We start from the raw sequence: 11,304 nt of genomic DNA on the forward strand, positions 1-11,304 counted from the left end.
AAAAAAAAAAAAAAAAGCGAAGCAGTCGTCGGCGGAACTCGAACGCACGCCGCCTGCGCAAAAATGTATGGACGGGAGCCTTAGTCGGCTCAGCTACGCCGCTTACTCGAAAAATATTCTAATGTTCTTCTTTACATGGGACATAGTTGCGTGACCCTAACTTTGTTTTGTAATTTCTCCTAAACGAAGGCCCATTGGCACAAACGCCTTTAGGGTTTTTATTAGCTACATGTAAGCTATCGAACGCACTATGACTCGTTGGAAAAGCGATTTCCTAATTGGCGTCATCTCCTTGTGAACCTTCTCGTTTTCATTGCGTCCTGCCTACATCGCTGCGAACGTTCGCACGAAATTCTATAGTAGCTACTACCCCAGACATAGAGACGTACTCAGAACGTACTCAGTCGATCGCAGTACATATGAAAACATTCTGAGATGATCGCAATATACGCATTGCGATCTACTCAGAACGTCCTCAGAACGTCCCCGTGCTGTTAGAGTAACGGTTACATAGAATATCCTTTTTGGTAATAATTTTTGCATCCAATAACAGCAGCTCGGTATTTTGACTCCTGTCTATATACATTTGTATTTTTATTATTTATAATCATATAATTTATCAATAACCTTTTAAGGTTAGAACTCTAAGTTTCCTCCATTCGTTTGAGATATATAATGTATACTATACTATGCATTCATTTAATATGCAAATAACAATATAATAGTTTTACTTATTTCAAAGATGAATCAATTCTTCATTTACAATAGTGTAAAATAATCAAGAAAATGTATATTACTAACGAACGGAATTATTTCACAATGCGACTGATGCCATTTTATTACAAAATTTGTCTGAGTGGTCAGACTCTACGAGTATGTATTCTCTATGAGAAGCTAGAAACCCTAGAAGAAGGAGTCTGGCCATCGCGTCCGCCTCTTTTGATTGGCTGAATGGACGCAAAATGACGGCACAAATCACAATGTGCAGAAGTCGTGCGCCAATTCAAACATTTATACACATTAAATTATTGAAAAAATGTTTTTTTTCTATATTTTATATAAGAACTGAAACTGTAACAAATATATATTATATATCGTACAAATATCATATAATATATTTGATCAAGAAACGTTACACTAACTTTATAAATGGTTGCAGATATGCAGATTTACACAGTAAATACGGATGTGATCGAAATAGAGGAGTCTTTGGAGTCGATTATGTTTCTCGTTAATTATGACAATTGACAATTCGTCATTGTGACAATTACAAAAGTGAGCATATTTACTAGAAAATTTGTACTGTTATTGGCCAACTTCAATTTCGATGACGTCATCTTGAAGGTGACTTCGAAGATTAAAAATTATTTAAAAATAGATAGTTGCCGAAACTCTTCTTAAATTTTATTGTAGGGATTATAACTCCGTCAGAACTATCGAGAACTGTCGTTCAGTGATGGAAACTTTGATTCCGTGAAGCTCACGGTCACGTGAGTTATGTATCCTCTCCCATGCTGATGCGTGCTGCTCGCGAATCAAAGTCCATCACTGAACGACAGTTCTCGACAGTTCTCGATAGTTCTAACAGCAAAAACAACGGGTGAAAATAATGAGATATGAACAAAACACAATTTAATAATAGTAAAATGTATATTTGTACATAAACACTTATTTTATCATGTATAGAAATATATATTTGGAACTATTATAAATTTTTCATATTTTCTTTGTTTGCAATTTTGTAAATTTTCCGTCCTTTTTTGTTAATCAAATTATTTGCAACAATTCGTTTACTGAGTGTTCGTAATCGAATATACGTTCGAGTGCGAACAAGACATGCAATTACCTCTTTCGGGAAATTGTTATTTAATTGCGAACAGACAATATCGGTTACTTTATCAAATATTTTGTCTTCTTGACTAAAAGCTTCTCCATAAAAGTTTATAAATGATTTATTCATTATTTTCGTTGCACTACTGAACTAGTACAATAAGTTAGAGTGAGACAAATATACTTTCTTTCACTCTAACTTATTGCACTAGTTCGATAGCTTTCTGCATTTTGGATAGTTTTTTAGATTAGGATTTTTAGACGTCGATATCTTTAAAATTACGTGGTCAAAAAGTTTGATATTTTGATATTATATTCGTGCATTAGTCTTGAATATTACTGTAATTTTTCATAAAATTCTTGGATGTAGTTTGATCATCAGCATTAGAAATATTGGTAATTATGCAGTATAGGGGACCCACCTCCGATGACCTTGATCTTGATATATATTATCAAGGACACTCTCCTAAATAACCTTTAGAAAATTTTAGCCGTCGCTCATTGTTTATTAAAAAGTTATTAACAAAAGAAGTTTCGGTAATTATAGACTATAGAAGAGTCAGCTCCAATGACCTTGACCTTGACATATATTGTAGAGGTCATCCTCCTGAGTAACTCTCAGAAGGTTTTAGCCGTCGCTCGTTGTTCGTTAAAAAGTTATTAACAAAAGAAGTTGCATAAAATGAGTATAATTTTTGGACACTGTATATACAAAAACGATACTGTGTAACGATACACAGTATCGTTTTTGTATATATGGTGTCCAAAAATTACGTTCTATTTATGGAACTTCTTTTGTTAATAACTTTTGTAAATAACTTCTTTTGTAAATAACTTTTTAACGAATAACGAGCAACGGCTAAAACCTTCTGAAGGTTACTCAGGAGGGTGTCCTTGATAATATATATCAAAGTCAAGGTCATCGGAGGTGGGTCCCCTATACTGCATAATTACCGAAATATTTTGTCAGGAGCCATTTTTGTAATGCGATACATGTTAAAAGTGCTAACTTTGACTTTCGTTATCTCAGCTTTCGCATGGTTAATCTATTTCTAATTGCACCAATTATTAGATAATATTTAAATCAATATATAGTGTAAATTTCAATGAATTTTGAATAATTCATCTTGTACATGTACTACCTTAAAGTGCAAATAATTTCATGTATTACGCAGTGAAAAAGTTTATTGTTAAATCTGCCATATACTGCTAGACAAGAATGTTCAGCTTTACTGTTATCTTTTCTTTTATTGAGCTTGAAATTTTTTTCTTAATGAATATTCTACTTTTCCGTAAATGCGCCGCACTCCTCCACTTCCCCCTTCGCGCGCGCGATAAGCGATGCGAGCGTCGAGATATAATTAGTGCAGACAGTGTTGGCAGTTCGGAAGAATTTTCTGGATATAATAAAGAGACTTAGACATGAATCCCGTTACTAACAGCGTTAGATATAGCTATAGGTCAAAAAGAGATGGCATCTTTTACGTCTGTCCTCTTCCACCGCCTGAGCCTGGCCGAAACGCCAAGCGCTATAGTTCGTGAAGGCCAAATCACACAAGCAATTGGCGATTAACGATTGACGATTGAAGATTAGATTTTGATGAATCAACGAGCTTCAGCTTTAGTTTGTTTTGTTCCAATTGGTCAAGTTTCAATCGTCAATCGCTAATTTGGACTTGACAGGCAGCCCACACGTACGTAGTTCTTCGCTTGTGTGCGCTGCGGCGCAAGCACTGTAGTTATACTGACTGCGTCTTAAATATGGCACCTCTGCTTCCGGAGTCAGTAACGACAAGGGACGTGAGAAACTGAAAAATATTGCACAATATTGCGCAATTGCTTTTAGAACGTGGTGCTTAATGGCCTATAGTCATACGCAATTTAATAACTAATTATTAATTAGCTTACAAATAATCGGTGGATTTATTCGGTAGATAGGTAGATCGGTAGATGCTATAACGTACAACTCTTTGGGGTTATTATAGAGAACGTTATACCAATTAAGATTACTAAGAGCAATTTAATAACTAATTACTAATTAGCTTACAAATAATCGGTGGATTTATTCGGTAGATAGGTGGATCGGTAGATGCTATAACGTACAACTCTTTGGGGTTATTATAGAGAACGTTATACCAATTAAGATTACTAAGAGCAATTTAATAACTAATTACTAATTAGCTTACAAATAATCGGTGGATTTATTCGGTAGATAGGTGGATCGGTAGATGCTATAACGTACAACTCTTTGGGGTTATTATAGAGAACGTTATACCAATTAAGATTGCTAAGAGCAGAGGGAGTTGAGAACCACGATGCTTCTGCACCTTTACTTGAGACTTCCGCGAACGGTTAACCAAGTTACTTATTCAGTGTTTGGCTATAGTGCTTGTAGAGAGTAGAGAGTAAAGAGAGTAAGGTGGACGACGTTTCCCACGGCGTGCTAAGTAGAGTTGCGTTACTGGTAACAGGGACAACAAAAAGAGACTCGAGAGAAAAAGTTTAACTTTAATAAAGGCCCTTTACGGTTGCACTGTTATTGCAAACAACTGGTGCAGGCGATAGAATTATAATAGTTTACGAATATTAATGTAGTCTATAAATTGAACCAAATTATATTAGAATGGATCCGACCTAGGAGTAAACCTCTTAACAAAGTCATATCACCAATGCCTACTAATGTCCAATTTCTGGGTATTACTGCCAAATTGTTTACCCAATGCCCACTAATTTCTAGTAATGCCTATTAATGTCTAGTAATGCCCTCTAAATGCCTAGTAATATCCATTAATGCCTAGTAATGCCCAAATAATGCCTAAACAATGTGTCTGTTAACAATAAAATAGAAAATATAATAAATTTAATACAAACACATAGTTTATTCATTGTTTAGTTTGTGTTATGTTGTAGTTTTATATTGTACATTTTGTCAGGTAATTTAAAAGAAAATTATATGTAATGCATTTCTGTATAAAACATTTATAATGTGTTTAAGTTTATAATATAACATATATAAAATATATAAAATATAACATATATAACATATATAAAATATTGCAAAACAACTAACCAGTGAATGCGGATTTATAACAAAAATATAAAATTTATGTAAGCTTATTTTAATATTTATCAATAATTGTTAAACAAATATCATAAACTTTTAATTTATATAACTAAAAAGAAAGTAACTTCTTTAATACAAATATAAATAGAATCAAATATATTACATATATATACAGGGTGTCCCTCATAAGACGTCCAAAAAGAAAAATATAAGTAGAACAGATAAAAGTGAAAAAATATTGTAGAGGTCATTTTTCGAATCGGCTGATCAGCGCGCTTCCCGAATGCATTGTTTGGTACCACATGCGCGTTTTATGATCCCAAAGGCCCTGAGCTAGGAGCCGCGAGCGTCAGTTTTTGGGCCCGCTGCGCAGTAAGGGGAGATTGGCGTAGCTCCCGAGAATCCCGAGGTTTGCAAAATTGGCAAACCGTTTCGAGCCCTGACTTAGATATTTCTTTTAAGACGCGCAAATCTCTTCTTATACACATAAGTGCGATAGAACAACGTCTCTTTGACAGTTACAAGCAGTATGAATCTAGTCGCAACTTCACGGTTGCCAGCCACCTCTCTGGTTTTCGTCCGGAGTTTTCGGACAAAACACAAAATCTCCGACTCTCCGGAAAAAAATATCCGGGCCATATAATATGAGAGGAAGAAAGTATATTTTCCCTATTTTTATACTCAAGAGAGAGAGTGTATCGGAGAAAAAATAATTTACCGTTGGCCTTCGTTACATAAATAATTTTTTTTTGATAACTTATGCTTTTATTTATTAAACTGTTTTCGTCAAATTGTTTAATTTGATAAGACTCGTATGTCCCGAAATTTGCTTTGTGTGCTCGGTTTGCATATTAATTCCGGTTGAAAGTGCAGGGAAAGTGGGGAGCGGGGAGTTACATTTAATATCACTGGTTTAATTTCGAAACAAAAACAGCGAGCGATTCACTCTAATCTGCACGCGCGAGAAATTTTTTTTCCAACAACACCCATATGAAAAGTGAAAAAAGCGCTAGCTTCGCGTTCGGCACCGCTCAAATATTCACAAACCTTTTCCCTTCAATTTTGACAAGAGAGGACGGGTGTGCAAAAAAAGAAGGAACAAAAATAAATCTAACGTGTTTTGTTGTCTTTTTTTGTTTGTCGTCGCGCTGTGTTGGGCAAGTTTACAGGTGGTAAAGTCATACTTCGACGTTGCATCTGTCCGTTGCACGGCAGTTTTATCAGAGATAAAGCGAAACGATACGTAGGTACGTAAGTGCAACATCAAGTGTTGTCAAATTTTCCCGATTGAGCCGCCGCTTATCGTGCAATTTCCCGTCACGTCTGTCGGCGTGTGCGCAGCCACCAATTCCTCTTAATTCGCTGAGTGTTAGCCTCGCGCGGAGAGAGATCGCGGTAGCCGGGGTAAACAAATTACAGCGCAGTCCATTAAAGGAAATCACTCATTTAACAAGCGCCAACGGCGAGTTATTCGAGAGTCGTGCGCCCCCTTTCCCTCTCCATTCCCCTCCCTCTCTGTGCCCGTCGCTCGCGTGGAGAAATTTCGCGATATCATAAATCGACGAGATAACAAATCGCGGCAATATCGCGATTATTCGCTGATATTTCCCGCCGGGGGCCCCGTCTAAATATCACGCACGCTCGCGCGACGATAATTACACGCGCGGTTTTGCCGCGACGCGGTAATTTGCGCGGTCGAGGAATTGTCGCAATTAGCCACGGTCGATGTCAATACTTTTATTTACTTTTCCAAACTGGCGCCGATATTTCCATCTCGTCGATATGGAGATATTTCGGAACGCTTTCAAACCAATCATCCTTTACGAGCAACGGCGGCGGCGATGGCGGCGGGTGAAGTTGAATTTAAAATTGTTGGAAGGGAAAATCGCGCGCGCACGCTTTAATAACGAGTTTGAAAACCAATTGCGTGTTTATAACAAGCAATCTGCCTATCGGTACGGCGCTTCAACGCATGCGTTTCGATCCGCGCGCGCGAAACTTATAAACAAACGCATCTGGAAACCTCTGTAGTGTTGTGTCCAAGTATTTTAAGTCTCTGTAGTGTTGTGTCCAAGTACTTTAAGTCCTAAGCAACAGCGTGAGTAACTTGAACTCATATTGAAAGCCCTAAGCTCTCCTTCTCTGCTTTTAGAGCAAATAATTATCATCTATCTATGTACCTTCACTATCTGCATAACAATTTTTTAAGGTTTTTCCAGATATAAAATAAATTTTGATTATAATGTTCAAATATGTCCCAAAAGACATTTACTGAAATTTGTTAAAAAATGTGATCAAAATTTTATGATCACAATAAATATATTTATCAAAAGAATTAAAAAAAGTATTATACTTAGGGAAACGTAATTGTCATAGTAAAAATTGGACTGAAAGTTCAAAAATCTAAAAAATTGATTTTTTAAATTTTGGCTGGAAATGACTCAAATATAAAATAAATTGACTCAAATATAAAATAGATATCATAATACAATTATTAAAATGCATTATATCGAATAGTTTTGTAGTTGTTTCATTCAAAAAGCGCAGTTACATGACTTTAAAAGCGCGTTGTTTTCAATGTTACATTTTCCAATCCTCTTGACGAATAGAAATTATTGCAATCATATAATTTTGTCATATTTTTTAATTTTAGGTCCTTCATTATTCCACTACGATAGCAATTGGAAATTCCATTCTTGTCCTGAATATTGTTTTCTATTTAGAATTAAAAAAAGAATATTATGTAAACTTGCGCTTTTTTCAATTGATAAATATATTGATAAAATTGATCTATATACGTTTATATACGTCTATAACGTTTATAATAACAAACTGAAAATCCACAATATTAAGAAAACTTTGGGTTTTCCACTACAATCTTATGTTTCAAACATTATACTTCTGACCCCACATAGAAAATTTTTTGGAATCTAATTGCAATACGTTCTGATTTTCTAAAAAAAAAGTGATCGATTCTGATTGAGATAGAAAATATTTACGAAGATTAGAAGTGTAACACTTAAAAAATGTGATTCGAAGTATAAAATTCTAACAAATCTCATTTCTCTTATTAAATGTTTCTTCAATATGTTCATTTTTCGTATTTCTATATTATATTGATATTAAATAAAATATCTAATTTAAATGAAATTGAAAAAAATTATCTGTACTTAAGTATCTGAAATATTAAAAAAGCATAAATACTCACACACTGTTTTACAAGTATTTTACTCAAACTCTTTTTTAAATAAGTTATAAATATCTTTAATAAAACAATAGATCTTATATTTTTATTTTAAATATAAAACTTTAATATCAAATTAAATATTCAATATTAAATATTAAATATTATTCATTTAATATTAATTATATTAAATATTCGAGTGTATTGTAATTGTTTACTATTAATAGTCGGTAAGAACAGTTGTAAGAATAGTCGTACAATAGCCTGTATTTTAGAAGAAACAAACTTTTATTTTTTTATATCATGATTACGAAAATACTGATTATTATTTTGTTATTTTTTTTGTTTCCTCACTTCTTTTTACTTTTTTTGCGCAAATTTTCTTCTGCGTTTTAAGGTTTTCCACTTAAAATTGCAACTCCAATTATTTAGACAATCGGAACAGAGACCAATTAGATCTCAAAAAATTTTCAATAATTGAGGTACGAATAAAGTTCCTAATTGATATTACGATACGATATACTTATTTAAAACACGTATGTGATCAGAATTTATGCTATATTTGAAAATTTCCATACCAAAACAACCTATAATTATTTTTGGGGAATCGAATAAGATTCCAATAAGATTCTAAGCAATTTCTTATACGAGTAGTCATTCACGCGCAAAGTATAGTGAGAGCAAGATCATTATCCTTTGACATGGATACCACCACTTTTTATGAGATATTACTTGAATTAGTAAAAATTATTTATCCTTGCTTTAATAGATTATCGCAAACTCTCTGAAGTTAGAATTTTCTTCGCATGTTTCTGCCTTTTTCTTCGTTTGAATGCAATCGACGTTGTCTCGTATTCACTTCCATGCCTTTCAATTCGAAAACAAACGCGACATGTCTAATATAAAAAATGAAATAGTTTATTGAGGAAAAAATCTGTCACGACAGAATTTTCAGGCGGAGGTACGCCGAGAGGAAGAAGATATCCACTCCGAATTCGTCGCAGAAACCTTTCGTCGACCAAAGAAACGACTTCCGGGACGCACCTTGTGTGCGCAACGTGCGAGTATCCCTACCTCTCACTCCGGTGGACGCGAATGCGCGAACACGTGTGAACTCCAAGTGGCGCGGGAGGTACACGTGTATGCGACGAGAACCTTAATCCAAGATTGCGTCTCGGGATCTCGCGAGAGGTGGCAGAACCGGAAGAGATGAGGTGAGGTAAGGAGGCTCCGTCGCGACCGGGTTTTCCGAGGAAGTTAAGGGAATCGGGGGACGCACGGGGGACCTGGAGAATCTCCCCGATTCGCGAAGAAGAAGTCGAGGCTACCCCGTCGCCGCTACTCCGGGGATCCATTCAAGAGCAGACGTTGGTAGACACCTTGGCATAGATATCCGATAAGATTTCTCCCGGGACGTGGCCCAGGACACACCGTGGAGGATCCTATCCTTCGACCCGTTCGAACGCGACAAGACCGACTGATCGGAGAAGCGGGGCACGTATGGCGGGTGCGTGTGTCCGGCATTTAAAATTACCAGATGGACTCTCGCGCTTTCCTCGCGCGAATATACAAGGCGAATCGATCGAACTTCACTGCGAAACGAAGTGTGTGTTAAAACAACGCTTGAAGCATGTTAAACATGTCTCCATTTTTAACACACTATACTGGCAATTTTAATTAACACACGCAAAACCAACACGCTTATAATAAGCAAGTATACGTGTTAAATATAAGAAAGAATATTTCTTTGGATTTAATCAATTTCGTTGAATTGAGAAATCTGATCATTGAAATGTAAAAAAAGTTAATGTTCGATCATAAGAAATGTGACTGGCGATCGAAGTTCCATTTTTTTTTAAACATGTTTAACTTGGAAAATCGAACATGTTTAAAAAAAAATGGAACTTCGATCGCCAGCAGTCACATTTCTTCTTATCAAACATCAACTTTTTTTACATTTCAATGATTAAATTTCTCAATTCAACGAAATTGATTAAATCCAAAGAAATATTCTTTCTTATATTTAACACGTATACTTGCTTATTATGAATATGAATATGTTCGATTGTTGTTTGACTTGGAAAATCGAATGACAGGCGATCATTCCAATGGCTCTGACGATATTTTTGTGATTTATAATTATATAATATATTCTTATAGTGTTTACGAAATATATTGTAATGACACAAATACTAGCGGACAATTGGAAACAACAGTATAATATGAATGTAGAATGTGTATAATATCGATGTATAACGTGAATATTGATATATTCAGGTCTAGGCCTAGAAAAATTAATGCTAAAAGTATTCCATATATGGGATGTCCCATATCATCTTTACAATCTCTCTTGAGGACGTAGAGCGGATTGAGATGAACACAAAAGTCTCATACCGTTTTGCGATATTCTCAATAATAACCGAAAAATTAATTGTAAAAGATTAAAGAAAAACGCACACTGAATGATTAAGGGGATTAAAGGGTCAATTGCCTGAAAAACGTGTTTGTTTTTTCACAATTTTTTATGACAAACTGAATGAATATGTGAAAGTGTTATTTTGACGTCTATTTATATAACATATAAAGAGAAGAAAAATATAATTTTGACGATCAAATATTCAATATAAGTGTACATGCAGTTAAAATATATTTCATTTTTTCTTTCAAGATCGTTTGCAGTAATATCTTGACTCTCAGTGGTTTAATTAAGCTGAATTTTAGATAGAAAATTTCTGTAAGCTTGTCGTTATCGTATTGACCATTGACAAACTTGTGAAAATATATAATTTTGAAATATTAATTTTTTTACTATAAAAGAACTAAAAATTTAATAATATTCCACTAAGATATTTGCAATTTTGTTAACTTTTACTCAATTTTTATTATAGTGGTTCACACGATAACGACAAGCTTACGGAAATTTTCTACTTAAAATTCAGCTTAATTGAACCGCCGAGAGTCAAGATATTACTGCAAAATGACGACCTTGAAAAGAAAAACGAAATATATTTTAACTGCATGTACCAAACACTTATATTGAGTATTTGATCATCAAAATTATATTTTTCATCTCTTTATATGTTGTATAAATACATGTCGAAATAACACTTTCACTCGCGACTCAGTAATATAGCAGGCAGATAAGCCGCGCGGCTTATCTACGATCCTACGTCTTGCCGCACCGCGTCGAGGTGAGATGTAGAAGTGCAACAATATAAGTATAGGC

At 34.7% G+C, this 11,304-nt stretch overlaps 2 protein-coding genes across 9 annotated transcripts in view; one reads left to right on the forward strand and one right to left on the reverse strand.

Moving 5' to 3' along the window:
* The window catches only part of LOC116849070 (protein vein), a 934,475-nt gene that overhangs the window by 655,748 nt on the left and 267,423 nt on the right, over positions 1-11,304 (reverse strand). The gene's annotated exons all lie outside the window — the stretch shown is intronic.
* The window catches only part of LOC116849074, an 82,663-nt gene that overhangs the window by 51,671 nt on the left and 19,688 nt on the right, over positions 1-11,304 (forward strand). For 3 of the 5 annotated variants that reach the window (XR_004379069.1, XR_004379071.1, XR_004379072.1), the window contains exon 3: positions 9,025-9,585. The exons of 1 other annotated variant lie outside the window; for it this stretch is intronic. The gene's annotated coding sequence lies outside the window, so the exon portion shown is untranslated. The remainder of the gene's footprint in view (positions 1-9,024; positions 9,586-11,304) is intronic. One more of the 5 variants, XR_004379070.1, reaches the window with a different exon arrangement.

The sequence above is a fragment of the Odontomachus brunneus genome, unplaced genomic scaffold (genome assembly GCF_010583005.1).
Source record: "Odontomachus brunneus isolate Ranch 3 - 2012 unplaced genomic scaffold, Obru_v1 Obru_scaffold_105, whole genome shotgun sequence".
Taxonomy (NCBI): Eukaryota; Metazoa; Arthropoda; class Insecta; order Hymenoptera; family Formicidae; genus Odontomachus; species Odontomachus brunneus.